A 27,433-nucleotide genomic window follows, 5' to 3' on the forward strand; every position below is an offset into this window, starting at 1 on the left:
CACAAAATTGTGGCTGAAGTCAATAATCATATTTCATGTTCATTTGAATGCCTGATTCTATTGCTGTTTAGCTTTGCCAGCACATTTAATGTTCTTTGGATGCTTCTCCAGCAAAATCCTGCCTATTTTGCAGTTTGCTGCTGTTGGAACAGAACATCAGTTTGCAGCTGAGTTTCCTCGAAGCCTTTGTGTGGGTAAGTGCTTTATTTGTTGTGATTTTTTAGGGGATGTCTTGGATCTAGCTAGTTATGAAGGATAAGACTTTGGAGGTTGATTTAATAAAGATGTGGTGCTTGATTTAATGAGTGTATGAGACATGTAGAACAGGTCATGCGAGACCAGAACTGGTGACTAACACCAGTCATGTGAGACCTCAGTCCTTGGACTGCCTCTAGTTGGGATGCCTAAACTTGCCATGTACTTAATTAATTTGTCTAAACGAGGCATGTATTGCATTAGCAAGTGCTGTAAGGTGGCCAAGATACCTGCACAGACATCTGCAAGGTGCCCAAGATATCCTGTGACACAGGACCTCTGGGACACTCAGGCACTTTTGGAGCAGGAACTGGAAGCCAAGGATAGTCAGGACATCTTAAATGACACTGGATGTCTGTGTGTGGGCAGCTCAGTGGAGACCAGCCAGACACACTGCTCTGCTTGGCTTGGCATTCATTTTTGCTCGCCCTGGGAGCCTGAGCAGCCCTGCAAAGTCAGCAGCACACATGCCTGAGCCTGCTCCAGCACCCTCCAATTACTCACTGGGTGCCCAAGGACAGCTTCCAGGCAGAAGCTGGAGCACTTCGGGGGAAAGATAGCTTTGATCTCAACAAGCAAGAATTGGGTCTCCTGTAATCCTGGGCGAGGGCTCTGACCACCAGTCTGCTCCAGCTGTTCTTTGAAGAGGGTGTGGCTGTGGCTGCTGGGCTCCACTGTGTCCAGAGCTGCTGTCCAATCTGGCACCTGTCAGAGCAGAACTGCAGGGATTTTCTGCTGAGAACACAGGGATTAAGTATTTTGTAATGGCTGGTTACTGCTGTGGAATAGCATTCTGTAATCACCTGAATGTGGCCTGAATGGCTTCTGAGGTACCTAAGTGCTTTTTTGGATCTCAATCATGCCATCCTGTACAACACCTTGTAAACCTTTTAGTTCTTCTTATCTCAACAACAGGTCTTGATCTCTTGGCACTTGGGTGAGGATCTCACCTCAGTGTGGGGGAGGATTTTAAGAGGAAGGTGAGAACAAAGCAAGAATGAACTCTTTGTGTCATTCATTAGTTTAATCTTCTCAGTTTGGCAGCTGGCTCTGACACAGTGACCATCTCTTCTTGGTTCAGTAATGCTCTCTTTTCTGGGCATTATCCCACTGGTGCTGGGAAGGGTGCTGAAATATGCTGTTTCCCCGTTTGGGTTGGGATATGTCACCCCAGCAGATGTCTGATCTTCTGCCTCATTCCTGGCCATGTGTGCTGACCATAAATAATGCTGCTCACTCAGCCTGCATGCTTTGCTACAGAAAACCTGACAAAAACAGGACGGCAGTGCAGTGACACATAAAAAGTATACTAAAGGCAAATTTATCCTCTGGGGTCCCTCAGTGCCAATTCCGCTGATTGCTCAGAAACTGATCCTAAATGTATGCTGCTCATTTAAAAAATATGGTTAAGGAAGAAAAAAACAAAAGAAAGACAAATGAAGGGGCAAACTGATAAAGAAATTTCAGAAGCAGGAGGAATGCTGAATTACAGTAAAGGACTTGATTGCCTTGAAGCTTGGAAGGCCTCCCATTCCCAAGCCCGGAAACCTTTCCTCAGACTTGCAATCTGTATTGCCCTGGGAGCCTGGAGTGCTCCTGCTCCCTCTTTAACCCCTCTACTCTTACCTGAGCTACAGAGCAGTTCTCCAGCTTCCTTAGTTCTCCATGGTCTAATCCAGCTGACTTATAAACCTGCTTTGTGGGATCCAGATAGGAATGCACACATGAACGACTGGTAAAAATCATGTTCTTGAAATGTTCTCCATAAATTCATATCCTTTGAAGAGTTAAGATCCATTTGTTTTCCCTATGAAATAAGCTTTCAGTATCTGTAGTGCTGCAGTCTCAAATCCAACACAAACCTTTGCACTTCTATCAGTGGCAGCTGCTGATTAAAATCACAGTTTTGGTTTCCCAAGCTACATAATCCTGCTAGTTCAATCTTAGACCTACTTTTCTCAGCACACTGTATCCATTATACCAGTGTTGTCCTCATTTTTGAAAGTTTGTGAGTTTTGGCAGTCTGATAGCATCATCCTTGGAGACAGTCTCTTTTGCCGTGAAAGGGATCTGTTTGTTGTAAAGAGTTATGTGGCACTGAGAGCTACATGTATCAAACTTAGCTGCATTAATTAGCTGGTGCTGTGCTTGTAAACTGATCATAATAATGCTTATCACAATCTTAGTACTATTATCTCTGCTTTGCAGATAATGGAACTGAGCCACAGAATGGCAAAGCTCAGTGTAGGGCTCTTGAGCTGCCCATCCTGCTCTTACTTTTCCTTTGCCACTGAAAGAATAAGCAGCTTGGAGCAGGAAGTGTCCAAGCAAACTCTGGATGGGTTTGTCTGTGAATGAGAAAAGCTTTTTGGGAAGCTGGAATGATTGTTTGGAGTGCCAGGTCATGTCTTCTGGAACAGAGGACTCACATGTCAGAGGCTCTTTTGCCACCTTAAGTAGTAAACTCCCCCTCGCTTGTCAGTTTACCATTTCCACTGGCCTTTATGGCTTTTTGACAATGATTTGGTGACTTGATTACCAGTTGAGTGTCTCAGTGGGTTTGCCATAAACAAAGCTTCTCACTTAGTCAAGACACATTCTTTAGCATTCAGCCTCCAAAAAGGTCACATTCTGAGACTTCCCACAGATAACAGATCAATTTTCAGATCAGTTAAAGGGTATTGTTTTCTTCAAATTGCACCAACACACTATTGATGACATCCACTGAAATGGTTCTTTCCATTCACCGTGTTTCACAGTAGCAGAGAAATGTAACAGCTTCATGAAGTGGAATGGAGCAGAGCAATTGATCTAAAAGTTTCAGGCACTCAGTTGAGTTTTCATTTCTTTGTTGCATTATGACTCAACCAATGCCAAACAAAATCCAGATCTTACTTTTTAAATTGGCTGGATCATTAATTTTAATTATTATTAAATGTTTATATTATTATTAATTTTAATTACTTCTTGTAGAATTCACTTAAACACCAAATGCAAGAGGTGGCTGTGGTCCATGTACATTTCTTCAGAGATTTTCATGGGCTCCCTCTGATAGGTTTGAGAAAGCTGACACCTTTGTGTTTTCTTCTGCTGAGCTGTAGCTGGTGTTGTATTGATCATTCAAAATCAATTCAACCATCCTGGGCAAAAGTACTATTTGCTAGCTCTTAAAATGACAGTTTCTCCCTTCTGGTGTAGCTTCCAGTAATGTAATTGGAGGAAATACTCAGTCTGCAGCAAACCATCATTTCGATCAAAGCTGGCTGAACAGAGCATTGTGGTCATAAAAATGCTTGAAATTATGATACCACTGGCATTCATGTAGTATTTCCTACAAGCTATTCCAGAAAGTATGACACTGTAGTTCCCTTTTATGAAAATCCCTCAGGAATACAATAATGTGATTACCTTCCAAGGGATTCATAGAGTTGTTCTCCTCCATAACCCACCACGGCTCCAAGTACTCAATCCTCCAGGACAGACTGTGCTCAAGACTCCAGATTGATTATGCTGTTAATGACGCAGGAAGCTCTGCTGTTGTTTGTTTATTCTAAGATTAGCTAAAATTAGAAGTTGACCTTATGTTCCTGAATTAATTTTATTTAAATATAAAAATTCAAGTTACTGATTCTGATTATTTATTTTCTGGAAATATGATCTTGAAAGCCAAAGCTCCTTGAGCTGTGAGTCATTTCTGAAGTGATTTTGAAATGAAAGTTGTCTGGCCCAATTGATACATAGGAGCAATAAACCCTAAACAATCTCCAAGGTAGTGCCCTTACATGTATACTGGGCATCTACAGATATGTAAGATTTTGAAAGATCAAGAAAATGTCAAATCCTTGTTTTAAATCCTTGAAAATATCTGGATAAATTCAGTAAATAGACCTCAAACTGCTGACTGCTTGGATATACCAAAAGCACATGAAGTTGAAGAGTTACTCTTTGCGTCTCTGGATGGTCTTGATATCTTAAAAAAAAAAAAAAAAAAAGGGAGAGAATAAGAAGAGCAGGGAATACTGAATCTTTTATAGCAATAGGCTGTAAGATACATTATTGATGCTTCAAAAAGTGTGTAAGGCTTAAAGTGCTGAACTTGAAATACTAGGAAAGGATCTGTTTTCACAGCTTTTTCTTATTATCAGTTTTGTTTTTTTCTCAGTGGGCTCCAAAACAAAATGTACCTAAATACATCAATCAATAGTCAGTTCTGAAAATGTAAGCTGATTTGAGAGTATTCGGATACATCCTCCCGGAAATCCTTTGGGAAAAAAGAATGTAGTTGGAATGCCCTCTCTCTACATCTAATTCTGGGGGTGGGTATGGTATTATTTGGGTGTAGGTGAAATCAGTGGATATGACTGTAGAGAAGATATGGCAACAATGGTATTTTCTATGTTTGCAATGCCATTCATTTCAGGCTCCCTGAGACCTTCATAAAGATTTTAGTCCAGACAGCAACTGGCCAGGAGATGGTGTTAGTGATGTACTATAAACAGACACATGTGGCACAGAAAGGCAAAGTGACTCATGAAATCTGGTGAAGACGTCTCACCCTCCTCTGAATGGTGCCCATCTTTTGGACCCTTCCTTGGCCTGTTCTGATTATTTTCATTGTCTATAATAATTATTATTTAGTATTGCTATTTCAATATGGCAAGCAAGTAAAATATTTTTCTTGTATCTTTGTCAATATATTCGTTAACAAATATTGTAGATAATTTATTAACAGATAAGTAAAAATAGAATAGATCAAAGCTTAGATCACTCAGGAATAGCAGATTTGAATGAAATAAGTTCAATCATCCAGACCTTTTTAGCTTCTCTTGCAAGCCTTAATCTTGTGGCTCGTAACAAGTAGTTTGGAAAGATGCTCCTCTCTAGGACAACAAATGCTGTATATTTCTTTCCTTCTGCACCTCTTGTCAGGAGCCAACTCAGCTGAGCTCCCCAGCCTTTCAGTCAGCTTTGTCAATTCCTGTACCAGTTCATTTCTCCACTTCCCAGTCTTCATTTTCCCCATGTGATTGCAACCCTTATGATCTGCCCAATAAGCCACTAAACTCACAATGTCTGAAGGTGTTAGTTACTATGTAATGTCACCTTCTGGTATTCTCACCTTCCCACCCCTTTCCATGTTTCCTGTCCCACCACCTCTCTGTGCACTACCCCTTCCACTCAGCTCAGCAAACACTGCTGCTCCATCAATCTCCTCCATTTCATGACTTTGCCCATGCTACTTAAATATGCTTGTGTGTGAAATTTTGGTTGTAAATCTTTCCTTCCAACAGTCCTTTGCTTTGTGCAGGGTTTCCATGGTGGTTTCCTGCTGGCTTTTCACCTCTGCTCCTCTCACCAGCAGTATGACATTGGCCAGAAATGGCTCTGCAGGCAGGAGCTGGTGTTGGGCAGACAGTGGTGGTCAGCTAACATGATTCCTTGGCAGCAGGCTGCTGCTGTGGTCTCAGGTTATACATCCCTGGGTTTGCACTTTTTAAAGCTATTTTAATCATGCCTATCCAAAGAGATGGAAAGAAAGGCTCTTGTCTTCCTGCTTTGCTGCACAGTCACAGCCAGCCTGGACCCTTTAGTCTCAGTCTAACCAGGCTCTCTTGAAGTGAAGTGAGGAGGCCAGGTGCAGCCTGGCCCCAGGAGCTCAAAGCATGAAGAGGGAAATTGTACCTTGATATTTCATTTCTCTGCCTTCCTCAGGGAGGATTCTGCAGCTCACCATGCAAAGGGAACTGCCCCTGCCTTCCCTGAGGTGAGGACTGCCCTTTCCTCTCATTTTGCACGCAGAAGGGGCAGTTCCTCTGGTTCTCTTATCTCTTATTTGCCTGTCCATGCCAAAGTTGGGGGCATCCTGACTAGTGGGCAGTGTAGCTCAGGTGAAGGGACAAGCCCTGGTATTTGTATCTAAATGCTGTATATAGCCATCTCATGGATATTATCTTTTAGATGTAACATACTGGACAGGGTGTCCTGGATGGCTTGGGAAAAGAGCCATTGGGATTAAAGGTCACTGAGATCAATCATGCTGATGATTTATTTAAGTGCTTGAGAATTGTGAGTTTTCTGCTTGGCAAGTATGCTTTTTTAAAATTTTAAATTATGTGATCTTCTCTGCAAGACTTCCTGTTTATGAGCAAATATCTTAGGTCTGGGGAGCTTGGCACCTAAATACCTTTTAAAAATTGATCTAAGAGATTTTAGATGACTAACTCATATTTTTAAAAAAAGTTAGTTAGGAATCTAAATCTAGTTATTTTCAGGATTGCAAAACTGATGGACTTTTCTCAACTATTATTAGCACTGGAAAAGTGTCTTCCTCTATATTTGCCAAATAGATCTATTGAATTTTGAGTGTCATGCACTAAAGCCTTTTAAAAATTAACTCCTATCTTTCACCAAGTACTTTTCCCAGTGACTCTACTTTGTCTGAAGTGACACTTTACAACAAGGCTGCTGAGGCCACCATGTATTCTTCAGACTGGTCTTTATCCTGCAAGTACAGGAGCCTCCAGCACTGCTCAGGGCAGCTTAGAGTTATTCCCTGAGAATCCTGGCAGAGAGGGCCATTTGGAAAAGCAGTGTTCACTCTGAAAAGGGTCTGTTGCCATTAAGTTACTTAAAACTGAAAACTGGTAAGGAGATAATGTTCCATCCCATCAGGAAAGTATATCTTTAGGATATAGATATATTTCCATAGAATTCATTATTTCCATTTTTGAACCAAATTCTATAGAGAATGAATGTGGAAATATTGCAGTGCTCTCCAGGATTGAAGGTCTGGTATTTGATCAGTTGTGCTTAAAAATCTTCTTGTTTGGGAAAGCACTTCTTGTTTGGGAAAGTTTTCTCTGTCACAGAATTCTCTGAAGCAGAAACCTTTTCTCCCAAGAGTAATATAGACTAAAATTTTTACTTAGGGAAAACACACTTATTTAGTGTGTTCCTTTTTAAAGATTGGTCTTTAAGAAATTGAAAATGCCTGAGTGTGTGCATAAAATTGTGTTTAAATACAAAGGACTGGTTAATACAAAGTGAATACAAAATTGGAAATTTTTATATGAGAATGTAAAGAAGAAAATAGGCAAATGTGGCCAGGGTAAACACGTATATGGAATCCTAAGGAAAACAGCAGTAGAATTCAGGAAATATTTAATCAGTGGTTTGACCATACCTTTGGCTCAAGCTTGGTAAATATGTGACTACTCAAGGTAAGGATGCCAGAGCAAGAACATTTTTAACAGGTCACTGACTGTTATTTTAAGTGGACTCCTAGCTTCATGGCTCACTTAGATATAATGTTAAGAAATTCTTTGTGTGGAATGGCATCCTGTTCTGTTGAAATATTTTATTATGTTTACCAGGCTGACAAATCTTTTGATTGCAATTTAATTTAATACAATTTAATTGCTACTAGTAGGATACCCTTCAGGAGTTTACTATCCTCACTCTTGCTGGAATTCCTGTTGCTGTAGTGATGATGTTTTCCAAACATTGTTTTGGAAAAAGAAATTTAGGGTTATCATTAATATATAATTATGCTAATGAATTACGATAGCTTCAGTTTGCCTTCCTGTAACACTGTGGGCATAGCTACAATAAGATAAGAGCCTTTAGGTAACATTTACATTAATTATATTAATTAGAGAGTTGTTAGGGTAGTATTACTACTTTATAGCCCTTGTACTCACTATTTTGATAGCCCATGTGCAAGGGCATTGCTTCCTCTAATTTTGGTGAATAAGGACGATCACAGTTACCTGGGAAGAGGACTGTGAGTGCACCTGTGGCTGTGCAGCAGAGCACCCCATGTCAGCCATCCAAAATGACCAGTTCCAGGGCATGGCAGCCTTTACTTTCTTCTGCAGACATGATGAGTGTGAAATATATTTCTAAGAAACTGGAAGAAATTCAAGAAATAAAAAATAATTTGCATGTATTGGCCAGAGACATTAAACTGCATAAGACCCCAAGTAAGACTGTGTTTGTGATTTGCAGTTTTAATTTTTCTAACTTTTATTTTTTTCCAGTTTATCTTTTAGTGCTCATACTTATTGAAATTGAGAGTGTAACTGCATCTATTTAGACAGAAATTAAAATGAAGAGTTCTCTTCTTTTTCTATTATATTGAAAAGTTCTTTTTGTCACTGTGATGGAGGGTGCATATCTACATGCAGAATATATTACAATTTTGGAAGATGGAATTAATCCATTTTTTATTCATTTCCCTCTTATTGATAGTGTCAAAAAGACTGCAGGATCAGCACCAACAGTATAGTTGATTGAATGGCCTTGGCGGGACTTCAATCACAGTTTAAACAGATTCTGTTGCAGGAAAGGCCAAGGAAAGGAAATTGCAGAGCCTGGTTTAGTGAAGGATTTAAGAGTGATACAGGTGTGCATGAAGGACTAGCCAAGGCAAGCTGGAGAATTCTAGAGTGGTCTGGTAAGCTCCAAGACAGAACTGAATTCAACAGTTTTGTGCAGATCCTGACAGCTCAAAAAATGCCATTTTTAAAATTATACAAAAGAAGTGTAGCTTCCTTTAATCATTATAGAAGGCTCTGAGAGGCAGAGGTAAAGGAGGAAGGGGCAGGCTGATCAGCCCAGGCATTAATTAGGGCCAAGGTCTCTTTTGGAAGTTAATGAGTTTCTAAATAGCTAACGAGCAGCTGATAGGGATCGGAAAAATACTCAGCCTCTGCATCCTGCTTTTATTTCTGCCCTAAAATGAGAGATACCTTTAGGAGATACAGACAGAAGACTTTTGTGGTCTTTTATATCTGCTTCTCAGGTGAAAATCCTTTTCTTACGCAATGCAAGGGAAAATTTAAAGCTTTTTTAGTCTCCTGAGATTCAGAACGATTTACAAGAGTATTTTTTGAGCCTTACTGCAGTGCTCAGGATAGGACCTGAGTGATTTCAACTGTTCTGGTCTCTCTGACCCTGCCTTGTCTGTGCTTCTGAAAGTGTCTGACATAACTGCTCTTGTTTGCCCTTCTCCCTCATCCTTGTAAGGCTGATGGCTTTTGCCATCTTCCTGACCCTGCCGGGTAGGCATTGCACTGACACAGCTCTTGCATAGCATTCATTTGATTTTGAAAAACACTGAAAGGCAAAAGAAATGAGAAAAAACCAAATAAGATGGGAAGCCAAGTAAGCACAAAGCAGGGGGGGATCTGCTCTTAGGGCAGACCAGAGAGGGGGTTCAGGCACTTCTTCAGTGTGTGCATGGCTGTGCAGGCACGCTGTCCTGAGCAGAGGCAGAGGTGCAGCCTGGTGTGTGTGTGTTGAGCTGTGAGTGTGATACACCCTTAGCTGAGCACTCACCTGGGATACAGGAATCAGCCATGCAGAGGCAGAGGGGATTTACTCACTCCAGTTCCCAGCTTAGAAGGGTCTGGCCTTTCTGAACCACTGGCACAGCAGATCTGACTTCAGCAATTTTCCCCCCCGCCCCATAAGATTCTCTGCTACTCATGTCTTAATAGGTATTTAATAACATGCATGAGTTAAATAGAATATTCTTTTATCTGCTCTAAGATTCCCTTTTATTTTCACCACCTTACCACTTGGTGGATCTGCATCAGGAAACACCAGTGCATTTCTTTGCAGTTTGAAATACTTGTCATTCTTGTGGTGGCTCTTTTCTGAGTCACAGCTTTTCTAACCAATATAGAAGTAACATTAATATAGCAACAAGTAATTAAAAAAACCTGGAATCTATTTGGCTCATACTACAATTGAGTATGATTCCATAGCTGTAATTAACTAGGCAGTGTCTGGAAGTGTGTTGCATCCACCACCTGCCTCTCCTGTGCTAAATTTCTACTCCCTGTTCTTACAAAGAGTAATGAAAAGCAAGGCTTGGAACAGAGACATTTCTTGATTGAATGCCATGGAGGCCAGGAATCCTCCTGTGATGTGTTGGAATGTCTTGTGCTGTTCTTGAAACAGCCCACAGTGGTAGCTAAAGTCCTAGGATCTTAACACTGAGGGCATTCAGCCCTTCCAAAATAAATTGCCTGCTACCTACTTTTTGGAAAAAATTAATTCTCTCCCACATGTAAAACAGGTAGCTGCTAATTCACCAAAAGGTTATAGTCTGCTTTAATGTGATGACAGTTTTTCTTAGATGTAATGGCCTAAAGATAGGATTTCACTTACGCCATGCTCATCCTTCTCTGGTAACTGTTTTTGGTTAATAATCAGGACTCAGGTTAGTAGACCGTACACATCGCAGCCAACACCTGTATAAACTGGTTATCTGAACAGGATGTAGATGTGTGTATGGGCAGAATATAAATTTCTATATAATTCCCTTTAAATTGGCATATGAAAGGGAATTGCTTATGAGTCATGTGCTATTTGCAGATTAGTGCTACCCAGAACCTGGTGCCAAGGAAACTGACTTATTCTCTGTTATTACTTTGCTATTCATTACATTGTGCAATACATCAATTGCAAACATAAATACATTGTGTAGTCCATGGATAGGAATAAATCTTGGTATGTTCAAGTACGTACAGGCCAGGTGCTAGCCTGCACAGGGAATCACATACATTGTGCAGTTTCCTTGGATTTTTCATATTCTATTCATAGTACTTTGATGTTTTGGGTTTTTTGGGGTTTTGTTTGTTTTCTTTTTCATTTGGCTGCTTCATTTTTGATCCTAACTTTGAAGAAATTACTTGAACAAAATATTTTGGACTTTTTTCTGAAACTCACAGTGCTCACTGAGGGTCTCTCATGTATTTTCAGCCTCTGGGTATCTTTGACTCTTCCAGAAACTTTTGGGAGGACATAACTTCCCCTTGACTTTCCCATCAAGGTTCTTCAGCTAAGGTAGGTTTGTTTGTATTGGTTTTTGTATTGGTTAAGTCTTGTAAGGTATGGAAGACAGAAAGACTCTGTCATATTACCTAGAACATATTTCTGTTTTTTACATCTCCTTGTGTTCAGCCTGCAAGAAATTGGGGAACTTTGGGGTAGTACAAAGCCCCTTTCCAGATCTGTGTGTCCAGTTCAGGAAGGACTGGTGCTTTTCCTTGGATCTCTCCTGATTTCTGCAATGGTTTCTGTAAAACAGCTTTCTGATCCCACTGGAGACTGCTCCAAATCCACTCCCACTGCTGGTTCCATTGGTGGTGATGGGATCAGTCATTCAGCAGCAGATTCTGCCAGCTGTGCCCTTGCACTGATGGTGAACTTTGGCTTCATGTTAATTTAGGACAGTGAGAGACATCATTCCATGCAACACTTTTTCCCCTACAATCTCTAGAGGCCCTGGGCACAGGCCAGCTGTGTGACCACAGACATGGAATATCACCCTGTGCTTTTGGCTGCCCTTCAGCTTCTGCCTTATATTTTTAGCTTTCAGTCCTCTTACCAGGAGAATTGTCTCTTCTTACAATATTTGTAGCACACTGGGTGGATTAGCAGTTCTGCTCACTCCTCCTCTGGTATCTAGTAAAAAGCAAATATTCAGAAATTACTCCTTAATTTTGATGAAGGAAGAATTGTACTTCCTAACACTGCATGACAAAACCTCCTTGTTTAAAGGACTTTGTTTGAACTGGCATCTTTAACTGTGTGTCTCTGTCACACAGCAGGTGCTTCAGATCACTAATCTCCTGCAGTACAAGCTGGTATTTATTCCTGTCCACTGTCAGATCCTTTTACTTGGCATAGCAAAGCATACCATGCACCCCACAAATTGTGCTGGTGAGCATATTTAATTGTACATCAGCAGGTTACCTATAATTAACTCCATCACAGTGAGAGCCTTGGATATCCTCATTGGGAGGATTAATGTCTTCTCCAAGTACAGAAGCAACCCTGCAGGGAAGATGAGCTGCAAGGCTCTGCTGGCAGAGATTTGAGCTGGTTAAAGCCTTTGATGGTCACTCTGAAGTTGTTTATATTTCAAAGTCCAGGCTTTGACTTCCTTGAGCTGTAGCACTGGGTAACTACAAACATCTCAGGGTTTCCTATCACTCCTGTGCATCTAGGCAAACTCTTCCTTGATTTGCTCCAATACCAGACTGTCAGGGTGGTCAGCTGGGATGGGGTTTGGCATGATTAGAAGTCAATGGTTTGTCTATGTTTGGAATAGTCAACTTAAATTTTATGTTCAGTGCAGAGAAACTGGGTCTTCAAAGCCTGTTATGAATGATGCACGTGGATGCTTGAGGCATTTGCTCTGGGATCAGAAGGTCTGTGCCCTAGAAATGAATGTTTCTTCCTAATGTGAGAGACAGATACAAACATCTAGGCTTACCTGGGTGAAGCTCATGCAGTGTGTCGGTCCTTCAGTCCAGTTCAAGTTTTCCTCATCTTCTCAGTAACTCCTCAATATTAGCAGGACTTAGGACAATTTTTCTAGGCTGTAAGAGGCACAGACAAAGCAGATGAAAGAGCAAGGTGTGGCAAATCATTAATATGATTGAGACCTCTAAGTCCACTCCAGTTTTGTGCTAATAATGCTTTTTAAAAAAAACTCCAAATTATCACCCTTCTGACTGTACCAGAGCACCACCTGCTACCTTGCAGACCTTGCAGGTCTCACAGATGCCCAGGGAGGCAGAAACACAGCTCCTCTCAGGCTACAGCTGGGGCTACAATTGTGGTCACAAGGTATGCAGTACTGCCCCATATGGTTAACTCCTCTGCATTAAGAACCCACAATGGTTTTCTGTGTTGCTATTTCAGACTTTCCCACTTGATTAGCACCATGTGTTTTCACTCATCTGAGTATCTACTAGATATATCAGCAACTGGATTTTCCTAGGTAATATGTAATTATCTAATTTCTTGTAGGGATAAATTTAAGAAGACTAAATAATTAATCTTCTGATTCAGAGTGAGCTGTGTTTATCCTCTTATCTTGTCTTTTATTGCCATTGCATTTTCAATGGCAATTCAAATTATTCTTTCCAAAATGAATATCCAGGGGTTGAAATGGAAATTTCAAAGGCATGTTATGAACACTAAGGCATGCTGATGTAAGAATGTGAGAACTCCTCATAGCTTTCATTCTGCCTTTTTTCCTCTCCATGGAAAGTGCTGGTTTGAGGTATGACACAGCAGCAGCCACCAGCTCATCCCAGTTGCTGTGGAGAGGTGCCTGCTGCAGTACATTGTGTTGCACTGGTGCTGAGTGGCTGTAGGTTTTTGTTACCCCCTCTGCTGGAAAGCCAAACTCTGTGTGTCTGTGTGAGCCTGCAATTAGGACAGCTGAAACCACACATGCATAATGAGCTGGAAGTGGATTTCCAGCCTTGCACCATGGCTCCTGTGAGTAACGCATATGTCACAGGCCTCTTCAGCATCACTGAAATTCCTCTCCTGAGAGGGAACCATTCAGCTCAAGCATTTGAGGGTCAGGACTTTAATTTGTATTAACTAATATAATATATTTGTGCTTTTCTGCCTCAAACTGTCCTGCATGTCCAAACTTATTGGAAATTTTGCTCTGTGTGTGTACAATGATGTCCATGTAAAGAGAACAGAGAAAAGTTTGTCTGTGATCACAGACTTGTCCACAGATTTCAAAGAGAGAAAACTGAAAATCTTTTCTATTCAGAAATATTACTGCAGAGACCTTGGGAGATGCATTTAGATGCATGGACTCCTATCTCAGACAAAACCAAATTGCATTATACCAGGGCAGATGTTGCAGAGCATATGACAAAGATCCTGGCATGGAGAGGAGAATGAAGGTAGGATGCTGCCTTTGGACTGCATCTCTCCTGAAACACAATGATATTGTTGATATCAAGCTATTGCTATTGAACTGTGAGCTCATCCTCTTTCTCCATAACTGTTGCAGAATTTCTGAGCTGAAATTTTCATTTTCATTTTTCAGCAAGTGATTGGGACAAAATTGCTCTTATTTTTAGATTTAAATGAGAGATGATTAACAAGAACAGTTCCCCATAAAGATTAACTTTATGCAATAATTCCATTCATTCTTTCATGCAAAAATATCCAACCAGCTCTAGTGCAAGATACTAGTAAAAACTGTTTAAAACACTTTTGATTTGGTTGGCTTCTACATCTAACTGCACCATATTAAGGTTAATGCATTAAATTAGTCTTAAAGCTCATATTGGTTACAGTGAAATAGCCAAGATATTTCAGCATGAAGATATGAAAGGTGGAAGCTTTCCAAAGTCGCCTGAGTGGGTGCATTGTATGAAACTCTCTAACATTGTTGAAATCCATTCCAGTACAACCCCTCTGATTTTCATTAACCTTGAATTGTCGCCAGTAAAAGTTAAAATGTATTAAATACATGATGAAAACATCCTTCACTATATTGCTGCAATGGTCCTGCTGCAGAATTTGTCTTTGGCACATTTGGTGCTCTGGAACTTCATGGCATTTGTTCTTGCATGCTTTTTCCTTGGTACCTTTATTGCTTTCAGGTTTTCTGTCATGAGGATTTTGTCTAGGTAGCTACAACATACCCTTGTGGCTTTAGAATCAAGAATAAAAAGATATAAGTTGTCTTAGTGAAATTTTTTTAAAAGCATTATCATGAAGTCTGAAACAAATTAATGCTGCCTAAGCTTATTGAGCATGAACTTGAACTGGCATTAGAGAATAGTTCAGGTTGGAAGGGACCCACAGAGGCCATCTAGCCCAGCTTCCAAAAGACTGGCAATATAGTAATCCACTGAGTTAGAAAGATGGAACTGGATGAAAAATGCTCAGATGGGACTGTAAAAAGAGGTGTTTTAATGGAAAACATGTCAACATATGGGACACATTACTTTTCATTGACAGGTGTTATCAAACCTGTTATTAATTGAGCAATCCAGCCTTGCTTGTTTCTTGCTGTAAGGGCTGCAGAGGTGATGACATAGGTGTGTGTTAATCAAGTGTCAGTGGATCACATACTTCTCTCTCTTGCAGGACTTAACATTCATCAGTCTAAGAGCATCTCAAAATAACAGCTAATTATCCTACCCAACATCCTACCAGGCTGGTAAGTATTCTGCCATTTTACAGATAAAGATAAGTATAAAAACACCAAAAATTTCTGACTGGGAAAAATAAAAAAAATTTATAAAGAACATTTTTCCTTCACCTGTGGTAAAGCACCTGTATAGAATTTATGGGCTACTGTGTTACTCAGCCCAGCAGCAATGGGTACCTCTACAGGAGAAGCTACCAGGTGACATCAGTCATCAAACTCAACTTACATCACACAGAGTAGATGGTACCATGCCAGTGTCCCATGTAGAAATGTCACTGCTGGCTTCAGTAAATTAACAAGATCATATTCATATATTTATAGTTTGGGGATGGCTTCTTCATGTATGTAAACAGGGATGTTTTGCTTCCAAATCAGTTTCAGGTATAATGTTGCCTTAAAGCATGATCTGATAATCAAACTGTGAAAACCTAGAGGCATGAGTAGCTTAACAACATCTAATTAGAATTTTATGACCACATGGACAATAGGGGAAATACAGTCTTACTCAGCACTCTGTGATTAAAATGATTGACTGGAATGGACATTTAGAAGCCTTGTTATGGAATATATTTATCTTGACAATCATAGTGGAAGAGCAGTTGTTGTGCACTGAAAGAAGTTGCTGCAAGTCATTTCAGCTGTTGGTTCATGTCCAGTCCCATTCCACGATGGGACCTCTTGACTATTTTAGCATGAATGCTTGAGAAACAATTGGATACTTTGGGAATTAGGTTAGGTGATGATTTATATAGGAATGGTCAATAAACACCTTCTACCCACCAAGAGCATGTGAAGCTTGTGCAATGATCTTCTCCAAGCTCCTGACCCAGGATAACCCATGTTATCTGTCCATCCCATTTGCGTGTTGTAAGAACAGCTGTATGCCCTTATATATTCTGGTATCACAGTCATGGGAGCTGTAACTGCCTCGGCAAGACAGATAAAATAGCAGAGGACAGAGATCATCCCTGGCACCTCTCCTGGGTACCTCCTCTCTATGGATGAATCATTCTTTATCCAGGCAGATTTTATGTATGTTCTTTCTCATGACCACATACATATGTGGCTGGATTGGCAGGCCATGGTAATGCACTGGTTATTTTGTTATATTTTTTGCATAAAAGAAAATACAGTGAGAGGTTCCATACAGTGCTCAGGATACGTGCAGAAAATAAATGAGAAAATAAATGTTTCTCAGGTGTCTTAAAATGGAGAGATATGTGAAGCAGAGCAGCCTTATTTTTTTCTGAATCACTGCCTGTTTTGCAGTTATCTTTTTATGTGTTCCTTCTTTACTATTTTTTAATTGAACATGAGAAATCCCTGATTAAAAATAACTCTGTGGAATGTATCTGTCAGTTAAAACAATATAATTAGGATGTTGTAAATAATTCTGGAATAACCAGTACAAAGAACACTTAAAAAATTAAGATATGAAGGTGAGAAGATGATACATAAATGCTTCATCACATTTCCCAGATTTTTTCGGTACTAATAGATCCTGTAGTTTGTAAGCAGAGGTCTAACTGAGCATATAGAGATAAAATGGCAGTTTGCCAATAGTAGGCAAGGAAAGAAGCCATCCTATGTGGCAGCACACTGGTTTCCAAACTGTAGGTGGTAGAAACCACTTTGGAAACCTATTTCATTAAAGAAAGAATGATGTTCCTGTCAAACACAATTACAGTGTTCTCAAGCATGGCTGAATTGGATGTACCTTGTAGCAATACTTCAGGAAAACACCTTGATCAAGAAAAGAATGCTTTGGTGATTAATCCCATTGACATTACTGTTGCCTAAAGGGCTCTGACAAATGCAATACAATTTTAATTAGGAAATTAATACAAATATATTCTGATAAATTGAATTGTTGGCATGAAAACAAACTGGTTTTATTTATTTATTTTTAAACTGGGAATTTAAATGAGAGAAAAATATGTTATCAGTATTTAAGCTGTTTTCCTTTTTTTGCTCCCAGAAAACAAAATTAAAGCCCAACCAGGATAATCATGTAAAAGATGAACTTTTAAAAGTCACAATTTGACATCATTCTCCATGAAGTCTCTTTTCATTCTGGGGCTTTTCCTCCCCCATGTTTGTGCTCTCCTTCAATAACAGGAAACAGTGCTACTCCTCACAAGCAATGGGATGTGAGTGCTTGAGCACAGCTCAGACACTGCTTCTAAAGGCTCTGCTACTCTGCACAGCTCCTGCCCCTCCCTCAGTTACTCCTCACACCCTCCCACTGCCACTGCAGCTGTTCCAGTGTGATGGCTGATGAGGAATTCTCTTTCAGGTGCATCATTTCCCCTCTCCAGATCACTGCACACCTCCCTGATGAGAGGGATATATTTTGCCACCAGCATGTTTTAACCAAAAAATCCCAAAGGAATGGTGTGTTTTCTTGAGAGGTGGGAATAAAATGGAAAAAGAGAACAAGAAAGCCACAGGTCTTCTTAAACCTGGTCTTTGGGCTTTGTTGGGTAGGCTTTTCAGGGACTGAATGTATTTATTTCAGCATTTCCAAGTGCTTGTGTTTGGAGAGATGGAATACTAAAATAGGATAGTCAACAGGGCAAATAAACTGGTGGGTTAGAAGAAAAGTTGGATGGGTGGATTTTTATCAGGCTGTGAAAAAGATAAACCTCAAACTTCTTTCAGCTCTCCTATCCCCCTTAGTGCTGTCCAGCCCTGTCAGCCTTAGTTATCCAGTATTATTATTTTATTGCTGTTTAAATATATTTGATTCAAAAATGTCACCTCTTTATCCATTATGAACACATCAGTCAAGGAAGCAATCCCATAGACTAAAAACACCACCTGTGTCTTATCTGAGGCCTGATGGTGTTTTAAATACTTGAGGGTTTTCTAAAGATGTCACCTAGTTAAACTGTGATGAACTACTCATCTTTCAAATAGAATTTCTAACCACAGTTATGTCTTGCCATCCATGTTCTTCTTGGCTGAGGAAAAAAATCTACTTTGTTATACCAGTGGAAATCTGGAGTAATCCCAATCTCTATTGATGTAAAAGGGAACAGAGTCTGTCCCATATAATACTTTGTATAGCACTTCAACTTCTGCACTGTGAAGTATCTAAAGTGGGGCTTGGAATGCTCCTTTAATTAAAAATGAAACATATTTATCAAGAAATCAGATCAACTTTAGAAAATATTCTGAAAGTAGTGCAAAGACAACAGATACCATTTCTTGAGTTTAGAATAGAGGTGTGGATAGCCATAACTGCCTGACTTTAGGCATACCCTGCAACCTAAATTAACCTCTGAGATTAAAGTATTGCCTGAATTAACAGTTTTAATTAAAGGACATTAATAAATTTTGTGCATTAAAAAGTGCAGTATGTTCTACCCCTGTACTAAATCTGAAAAAGTTGCAGTGCCCTGGCATAATGAAGACACACTCAGACATCAAACTCTTAAGTGTCTGCACAGTGAGTGAAAAATGGGATGACAGGAGGAGAGAGGCCCAAGTAACCTCAGTGCACAGAAGTATCTGTTTGCTAATGAACTGTTTGTTTTAGACCAAAAGTTTATTATTGCAATCAGTAAAGATATGAGTTGAATTGCACACACATTTTCTGGCAGCATTGCTCAAAGTTTGTATTAACAAACACTGGCAGGTTTTGAACGATAAAAACTTCCCAATGAAAATCCACTTTGTGGCAGACTATTAAGGCCACCAGCAACAGAACTACAGAGCATCCCAGGAAATGGATTTAACACAAACCCCTGTTTTCTGCAGGTAGAATTTACTTTCTGGCACTGCTTTGATGATTACTCAAGATCCTGTGTGTGCCATGGATTTTCATCTGCCGGTGGTGTTTGCATTAAGTTGTGTAACTGCTCCTTAATGCTGTTACGTAAGGATGCATAGATTGCAGCTCCCTCAGGTGTCCTGCACAAGCCACAGCTGATAGTGTCAGCCTGCTTTCAGAGGTTACTCTCGGCTGAATTAATTTCACATTAATTAATGCTCCCTGTGGAAGTTACGTTAATACAGAAGTGTGGAGTTTGAGCTCAAGCAGGGCTCACAAAGTGCCTGTGGTTGTCCTGTAATAGAGTATATAAGTTTTGTGACATTTGTACCACACACCACTGTGATGCAGCTTTCCTGGTCAAGGGGGACATTTGCTATTGGCTTTTGCCATAATTTTACCCCAAGGATCTCAGACTACACAAGCTGAAATACAAACATGTAGATAGAGAAGAGATCAGACAACATACAACATTCATACAACATCCAAAAAAGGGTTTGGTGGGTTTTTTTTCATATACTAAGTTTACTGTTTTAGCCCTTTTTCTTGTATTTAATTTTAATTAGGCTAAGTCAGGATCTGTACTGAGGAAAAAAGTATAAAGATATCTTGGACACTGCACTAAATAGAGAATGAAGTGTAAAATGTAAGAAATTGAAGAAAATGTAGATGAGAAAAGAAATCTCAGTTTAGCAAAAATGAAAGTTTAAATCAGAAGGACTGTAGACACAGTTGGAATTTAAAATGTTTTAGCTATAACATTACCTCCCTTCCTTCTCTATCCTTAATTTAACACCTTTCTAAATGATTCATTTGAATTCCCATAGCAAACACAAGTTACATTTAAGGCACTTCTTCACTGGAGGGCTCCACCAGGATATATTTTCTAGTGTGGTCCTCTTAAAATTCTGAACATTAACTGACTATAGGGATATCACAGGGATATCCTGACCATGTTTCCTATGGTCAGGAAACATCTACATAGGGTCCCCAGAGGAATAGAAAAAAGCAGAGAAGCAAAGACACAGTGGATCATGTTACTGACCATAAAGCTGCAAAATGGCAGACTCTTTAACTGTGCATTGTTCTGCTTCCAAATATTCTAAGGACAGACATGGATGACTTTTTCTCCACATCTGCCTTTTTACAAGATTTAAAAATGCCTAGATTAGAAAATAAATATTATTTCAAAATATTTTGGCTCTTATTTTGAGGGCTGATCAGAAGCAGATAAGGTATCTATGCCAGTCCTTGAAGTATGAGTTAAAATATAGTAACCAAGTTATTTTTAGTAGCAGGTATTGCTTGGGTAAACAAGCTATGAAATTTTGCTTCATGTTTCATCATACTGGGTAGGATTGCTGATGGTACCTCCTGGTCCATACATACTAATGATCTACCAGAAAAGCTGAAACTGAATGAGGAATGGTCAAAAATGTCAGATGATGCCACAGTGTAGGCTGGACTTGGGGCTGATATTTGCAACATACCTCTTTTGGAAGGCTGTTCCAGAAATAACTTGCTCAGTGCACAGGAGCCTTCTCCAGTTTCTGATCTGGCTGGTGCTTCCCAAGTATTTTTTTATGTATTAACTTAATTAGCATATTCTAAGCACATGTCATATAATATATACTAAACACTAACTATTCACAAAAATATATCTGAGCAATTGTCACAGGTGAAAATGCACAGGAAGTTCTTTTGTGAAAAAAGCTGGTGGGGAAACACAACTGAGCTTAATTGGGGAAGCTCAGTTTAATCTCAGAGACACTGCAGCTCAGGATGAGAAGAATACTTTTTGCAAGACAGAGCCATAGGCAAATGCACGCCCAATATATTTTGACCACTAAAGCAGATTTCTGAATGCACATTCAAAGTGCACTGGTCTGCTCATTACTTTTTGTATTTCATAATATAAATATAACATTTATTACTAATTATTTTTATAATTATGATATTTACAAACTGAAAGAGGGGAAACTTTGGTTAGATATTAGGAAAATGTTCTTCACTGGGAGAGTGGTGAGATACTGGAACAGGATGCTAAGGGAGGTTGTGGATGCCCCAGTCCTGGAAGAGTTCAAGGCCAGGTTGGATAAGGCCTTGAGCAATTTGGTCTACTGGGACAGGTCCCTGCCCATGGTAGGGGGGCTTGGGACTAGAAAACCTTTAAGGTTCCTTCCTAACCCTTAAGATTCTATAATTCTATTGGACCAGTCTAGTCAATCCATAACATTAATTAAAAAGTTCCGTCACAAAAGGCAGAGGTGGTTATCTGCAGTCTGCTAATGTTTTTCCTCAGAAGAAATAAGGCACTGTGGCTTCAGGGGGCTCCTCTTCTTGCCTTTCAGCCTGAGTTCTATTGCTTGTTAACAGCAATTCTAGTTTACCTGAAATACTGTGACGCTTTCAGTAAATTATGCTGATAAACAGGTGCTTACATTTGCTCAATTTTTTTTTATGGTGGATGACATGTTTTTTCTTTGTAACTTTGTGTCTCTGAAAGACAGGGCTTTTAAAGCCAAAATCTGATATAATCCTCGCTTGTACCTCAGGTTAATTTGATGACATGAAGTTGATTACAAAGGCAACAGTCACTTCTCTCCCTCAAAAGACCTGGCTCAGATTGTCCCTGTCCTACAGCCTGGGGTACTTTGCTTCTGGAAATATTTAGTCTCTCTTTGTAGGTAAAGGTAAAATAAACCAGAACCCTCCAGAAACCACTCTTGCTTTATTCATCCTGTGGAAATAATGAAAGGGGAAAGTGTAGTAAGAATAAAGTCAGCATGTATGATCCTCCATTATCCTAAATCTGAAAGAGCTGTGGGGTGACTTAGCCCACAAGCAGCTTTATGCATCCAGCCTGTCATGCTGTGACCCATGCAAGTTTCCTGAAGCAATGGCTGGCCATGTGTGAAATACCAAGTTAGTAATATGTTCTGTTGTTTTATAAAGGGGAAAGACAGGACCTGCAAAAACATCATCATCTAGAAAGAGATTATAACCTTTTCAAGGCCTCTGTCACTTCAGGTGAATATCCTGAAATAACTAGGCAATTTAAGAGTTTAGGGTATACAAATGAAAAGATTTCTGTTCTCATGAAGGTATAAGGTACTTAGGAAAGTATTAGGTTATGCTTCAAACAGTGAAAAAAAAACTGTGTAAGATTTTATCATTATATGAGTTGAATATCTGTAATTTAGTAACTGAAAAAGTATACTTTTGCTGGGTCAGTTGGTATAGTTTTGGTCAAATGATCACCCACAGTTTTTGAAATCTATCATTGTAATACAAGTTCAATGGTTGGCTGGATCTTAGGACTTAAGGACATTTTTCTGCAGTTCCCAGATGCAATAGACACATAAGTGGGAGTGGGAAAAATGCCTTTGTTTGGAAAACACACTGTGGGAAAATTGCTCAACATGACTTGAGTGTCAGAATTGGAATGTAACGACTGGTGTAGCCAGATTAGTGCAGAGAGAAGGCCAGAAGCAAAAATCTGCTTTTTGTCAGGGTTCTCAGTTAATTTTGTTGTGCTGAGACAACATTTATAGTTTACTTTTTGTTGACTGTGTTCATAGATAAAATTTCTGTTACATAAAATCAGTTATGTATATCTGTGGTAAACTAAAGCCTGGAGACCTTCTATTTTTTAGTGAAACTGACACAAAGGAAATATATCTAGACATCTATAGGGATTTTTAGTTCCTTTGTGCTTTTTGCAAAGCCAAAATCAGCAAATCCATTTTGTTTGCTTGGATAAACTGGGGAGCAGGGAGTGTTGCCCTTTGTAGGTGTCTCTCTGTTCATCTATATGAGATAATCACATAAGGGATCGGGAGTGAAAAGCCTGCAGTGGAATATATGGCAAACTGCATCAGGACCATTGCATCAGAGCAGAAATGATGCCCAGACACTTTCATAACTCTCCCAGGTTGTTTCAGAAGATGTCCCCAAAATTCGGTGAAAATTTCCCAACCATCAGTGTCTTTCACTGCAAAGGGATTAAGACTCTTCCAAGGGTCCCCCCAGCAGTGCCTTGATTAAGGTCCCAAATACCTGAAAATGAGGGGAGGGGTGGGATATAATGTAATTCAACACCTGGGTCACACAGTCTGTTGCAAAGCCTCTTGTGCACTGTTGTTGAAAGAGCTGTCTGTGATCCCAGCTTCCAGTATCTACAGTATATTACAAGATGTGACAAGTCCTTCTAAAGCCAACAGCTGCACAATAGAGCAAAGCCGAGCAGTGAAAAGTGCCTCCTTTGGAGATACTGATGAAACACTTGCCTAGAACCTCATATTAATTAGGGGTTGTGCTATTCTAGAAAAATTCACTGTTCTGTGCCTCAAGGAAAAGCCACTGCAAATTTGATTAGATCATGATTTTATGATTTTTCTATTAAATGCCATTTTTTTTGAAATGGCCCTTACTGCCCTTAGCTCTTAGATTTCTCTGTTTTCTATTATATTCCTTGCTTTCTTTTTTGGAAGGGTAGAAAGCAGTTCTGGATTCCTGGAGAGGGAGCTAGATGAGAAGAAAGTCTTTGCTTTTTGCAGAGAAACTGACAACAAGTATAAGTTTATTTGGCTTAACAATAAAGTTATTAGTGAAACTTGAAGTACCTGCAAATGCAATGTATCCTTTAAACACCAGAGTCCCCTACACACATCAATTTTTAATGATTTACAAGTGCATAATAATTCAGAATATCTAACAGTACTCAGGGCCTATATGCAGTAAATTAGTTGCTTCATCTGTTGTTTTTTACATAAAATGAGTTCTTGGATAGAATGTCAGCTTTGTAAATACCCTCAAGAAACAAAAGTGAAAAAGTGCAACCACCCTTATAATACATCCCCCTTGCTCATAGCAGGCAGGGGGAAGCCTGCATTGTTATGGCAGATAATTGCTCAAGGCATGAGTATGGGAGAATCTTGTTCCAAATTCTGCCATTTCTCATTGCTAAATTTAAAATACTGCCAAATCCCTTTGGATAGTTAGAATTTGTACAAAATGCAAGTATGTGTGTAATTTCTTGACAGAAAAATGGTGCTAAGTTTGGAAGTGTAAAAGTTAGTTGTCCTGGTTTTAACCCAGTTAATTATACTGGATCTTTCTGTTAGAACAAAAGCCTTTTTTGTACTAATGTGAGTAACAAGTTCAAGGGAAAAGCTAGGAGCAGCTTGGGCTAAAATGCCCTTATCTTTTCAAAATTACAGACACACAATATATTTCATAGGAGAGAGACACTGTACTCCTAATGAATTTTGTATTTGTTCTCAAGATAAGGGGGATGAAATAGAAAAGAAAAAATCATTTGTCTTGAAAGAAGATATTAAGTATACCCAAAGCATTTTTACATACAATCTTATCAGCCCATTTTGTGGCCACTTGCCACTCTCAGATGCTCTTAATATATTGTATACCAAAGGCAATAGTGCTGACACTGAGTTGTGCCACTGCCAAACTGCATATTCATTATTGTTCATAGTCATGTGAGGTCAAGTTCGGTCACTGCAAACAAAGAACCTTTGTCTGGATCCTTTACTCCCTCCTCACACAGTTTTTGGTTTCCTAACTTTTGTAATGCTCCCCAAGTTGAAAGTTTCTTTTTAAAGAGGATGCTGTGTACTCTTTTGTAAACATGTCTCCATTACTAAAAGTGACATCATGGGAATCGCTGGGAATGAGCTCAGAGAACAGAGCCAGGGCAGAGCCGATGTAAAGAGAAGTCCCCTTGTCCCTGCTCCCTCCTCCTCTGCACAGAATTGTCCAGCAAACAGGTACTTTGTTGAACTCTGCTGGAAGCTTCATGAGGAATTTAAACATAGGAAGGACTAATCATTATTTTATAAAAAAAAGAGTCCTGCCAGCTCTTTCTCCTCTGCAGGCTGCTATGCACGAATGTGGTCAGCAGCTTATTCACACAAAGCCAGGGTTCTGCTCATTTGCCATCATATGCAAATCACCTCCCCGGACTCATTGGCACGGCAAACACTTCAGTTTAAGGACTTTAAAAAGATGGATTGCAAAACTCAGGCATGCTCCTGCTCCTACTGAGATCAGTGGCAAGCCTCCCATTGGCTTCAATAGAAGCAGGAGAGAATCTCCCTTTTCTGGAAGTGAAAACCCAGCGGTATTTGGGCTTTTTGGAGCACATGCAGCTCTGAAAGTCTGTTCCTTCAGGGCATTCCAAAATTTTTCCCATTTGCTTGATTCCATGGCAACACAACATCACCATCAAGCTTTCAATACTGAAATGAGATTTTACTACTAAGCCTGAGGATTTATACAAGTGTAAAAAGATCTTGCTAAGCTGCAATTCCCATTAGACTAATTCAGGATCCTTTCCAAATGAGTGACGAAATTATCTCTCGATTTATTTTACAATCAGCCAAAAATTTTTTCAAGGTTAGAAAAATGGGAAAATTGCTCTACAATCACACAAGAAACATTCTTTCATTATTACACAAAATTACTATGTTTAACTAAACCACTGTATTTATTTACTATACTTTCCAAAACAGTCTAAAGAATAGCCTAAGCAGTTTTCTCATAAATTATACTAAAATCAGACTCTAGAGACTGCACAAAATTACAACAAAGCCATTGAGGCTTTTCTTCTGATTTTGGTATTACTTATATGACAGAAAAAACTCTTTTGCAAGCAAAAAATATACCAGTGTAAAAGTGTAGAATGGAAAAACAAGCCAAAAGCTCCATGTTAGGTTTTAAATGTACTATATTTCATCTTTTATAGAAGGAAGCAAAGCAGACAAGCTGGCTTTTCACTCAGTAGTTGAGAGTTTGCTGTGTACTGTAGTACACTGAAAACAAATTCCCTCTTTGATCCCCTATTTTTATGAGTGGAAGGGGAAAAAATTCATTGTGATTCCACACCTAGAGGAGGTTGTGTGTAAGCAGTATTGAGGGTCCTTTATAAACTACCTACTAAAAAGCTCACAAACAACACCACAAATGCAGTGAAACAAATTATTCAACATCAGTAAGAATTTTAAGGGCCTTATGTTTCCTGCATTTTCTTAGACTTGATATATACTTTCCATCTCTCTTATGTTTAGTTTTCACGTAATCCAGCTCTTGAATCATCTCCTCCAATGTGATTTCTAAGATGACTCAAGCTCTGACTCCCCTCACTGCACAGACTCACGCTGGAAACAGTGATCAAGATGTGGGCTGCAGCATTTTATTGGGACTTTGCTTCTGTGATCTGCTCCTTATACAAAGAGAGTTACGAAAACACGGGATGTAACCCTGGATTTCACTTTTCTGATTGGAAGCTTTTCAGAGCTTCCCCTTTCAATGCTTCCAACACCCCTGGGTCAAACCCTGAGTGTGGGACATGGCCCTGCTGCCGATCACCAGATCAAAGATACTGAACTGCTTATTGCCAGAAACACAAACTTTATACGAGTTGTACATTTCATGTTTGTACATTTCATAGTCGTACATTTCTCACTCATAATAGTACATTTCTTGCTCATATCTTATTGTATTTTTTAATTTGAAAAGTGGTGTCTTTTATTCCAACAGCCATGTTGCACCAAAAAAAAAGTATTTTTCCTTGCTAAAGGAGGAAAATTCAGACTCAAAATCCCTTCTGACCCACAAACTGCAGAGTGCTCTTTGTAAAATACCAGCTCTAATACTCCAGTGGTATTCCCTGGAGGCGCTCAGCTGTGGGAACTAGGGCAGCTCTCCTGTGCATGCAGCACTTAGGTTTCTGTCTATCACATCTTACACATTTTCTTTTATGTGTGAAAGGCAGTTGTAATTCTTACAATTCTCATTTGTAATAATTTTCAAAACAACATCTAGAAGGAAGACCTCAAGGGGAAAATTAACACCTTGCGCTACTTTAAGCAGAGTATTTGCATTTGTACAAACAGTATCTTTTATTTTATCACTTTATTCCTTTATTGCACTGCTGTGATTTGGACATTAAAGGAGAAATGTAGGCACGAGCCTTCCTGCTGAGCTGTAACTCAAGCCACGGAGAAACTGTCTTTAAATAGCCCAGGAATGCCAAAGCCAAAAAGTACTCTCGCCCTTGTCTGGTTACATGCAGCAATCTCAATCAACATTTACTTTTGCGCTCAGTAAAAGGCAAACTGGCACTGCTGCAAGGCCGGGCGGGCAGATCGATACCTGGCCCGAAATTTCTGCGATTGCTCGCAGCGGCAACGCTGAGTCGCTGCAAACGCATTTAAAGACCACTTCACATCACTTTCCCAGCGTTTTCCTGTTCAGCAGCTCAGATTTGAGAGCTAAACAGCCGTGAGTCGCTGCTCTCTCTGGGCTGGGGGAGGAGGGCGGTGGAAGCGGCTGTTGAACCACGCGGGGGCTGCACCAGAGGAGGGCTGGGCACGGCCGTGGGGCGAGGGCTA

General features: G+C 39.7%; 1 long non-coding RNA gene across 1 annotated transcript; it reads left to right on the top strand.

Moving 5' to 3' along the window:
• On the top strand, positions 1–26,675 carry LOC135449659 (uncharacterized). The gene is made up of 4 exons (XR_010440809.1): positions 1–194; positions 11,026–11,109; positions 15,184–15,256; positions 26,108–26,675. It is a non-coding gene; the product is annotated as an uncharacterized LOC135449659 (long non-coding RNA).
• The last annotated feature ends 758 nt before the right edge of the window (positions 26,676–27,433 follow it).

Source organism: Zonotrichia leucophrys, chromosome 6, assembly GCF_028769735.1.
Source record: "Zonotrichia leucophrys gambelii isolate GWCS_2022_RI chromosome 6, RI_Zleu_2.0, whole genome shotgun sequence".
In the NCBI taxonomy this organism is placed as follows: Eukaryota; Metazoa; Chordata; class Aves; order Passeriformes; family Passerellidae; genus Zonotrichia; species Zonotrichia leucophrys.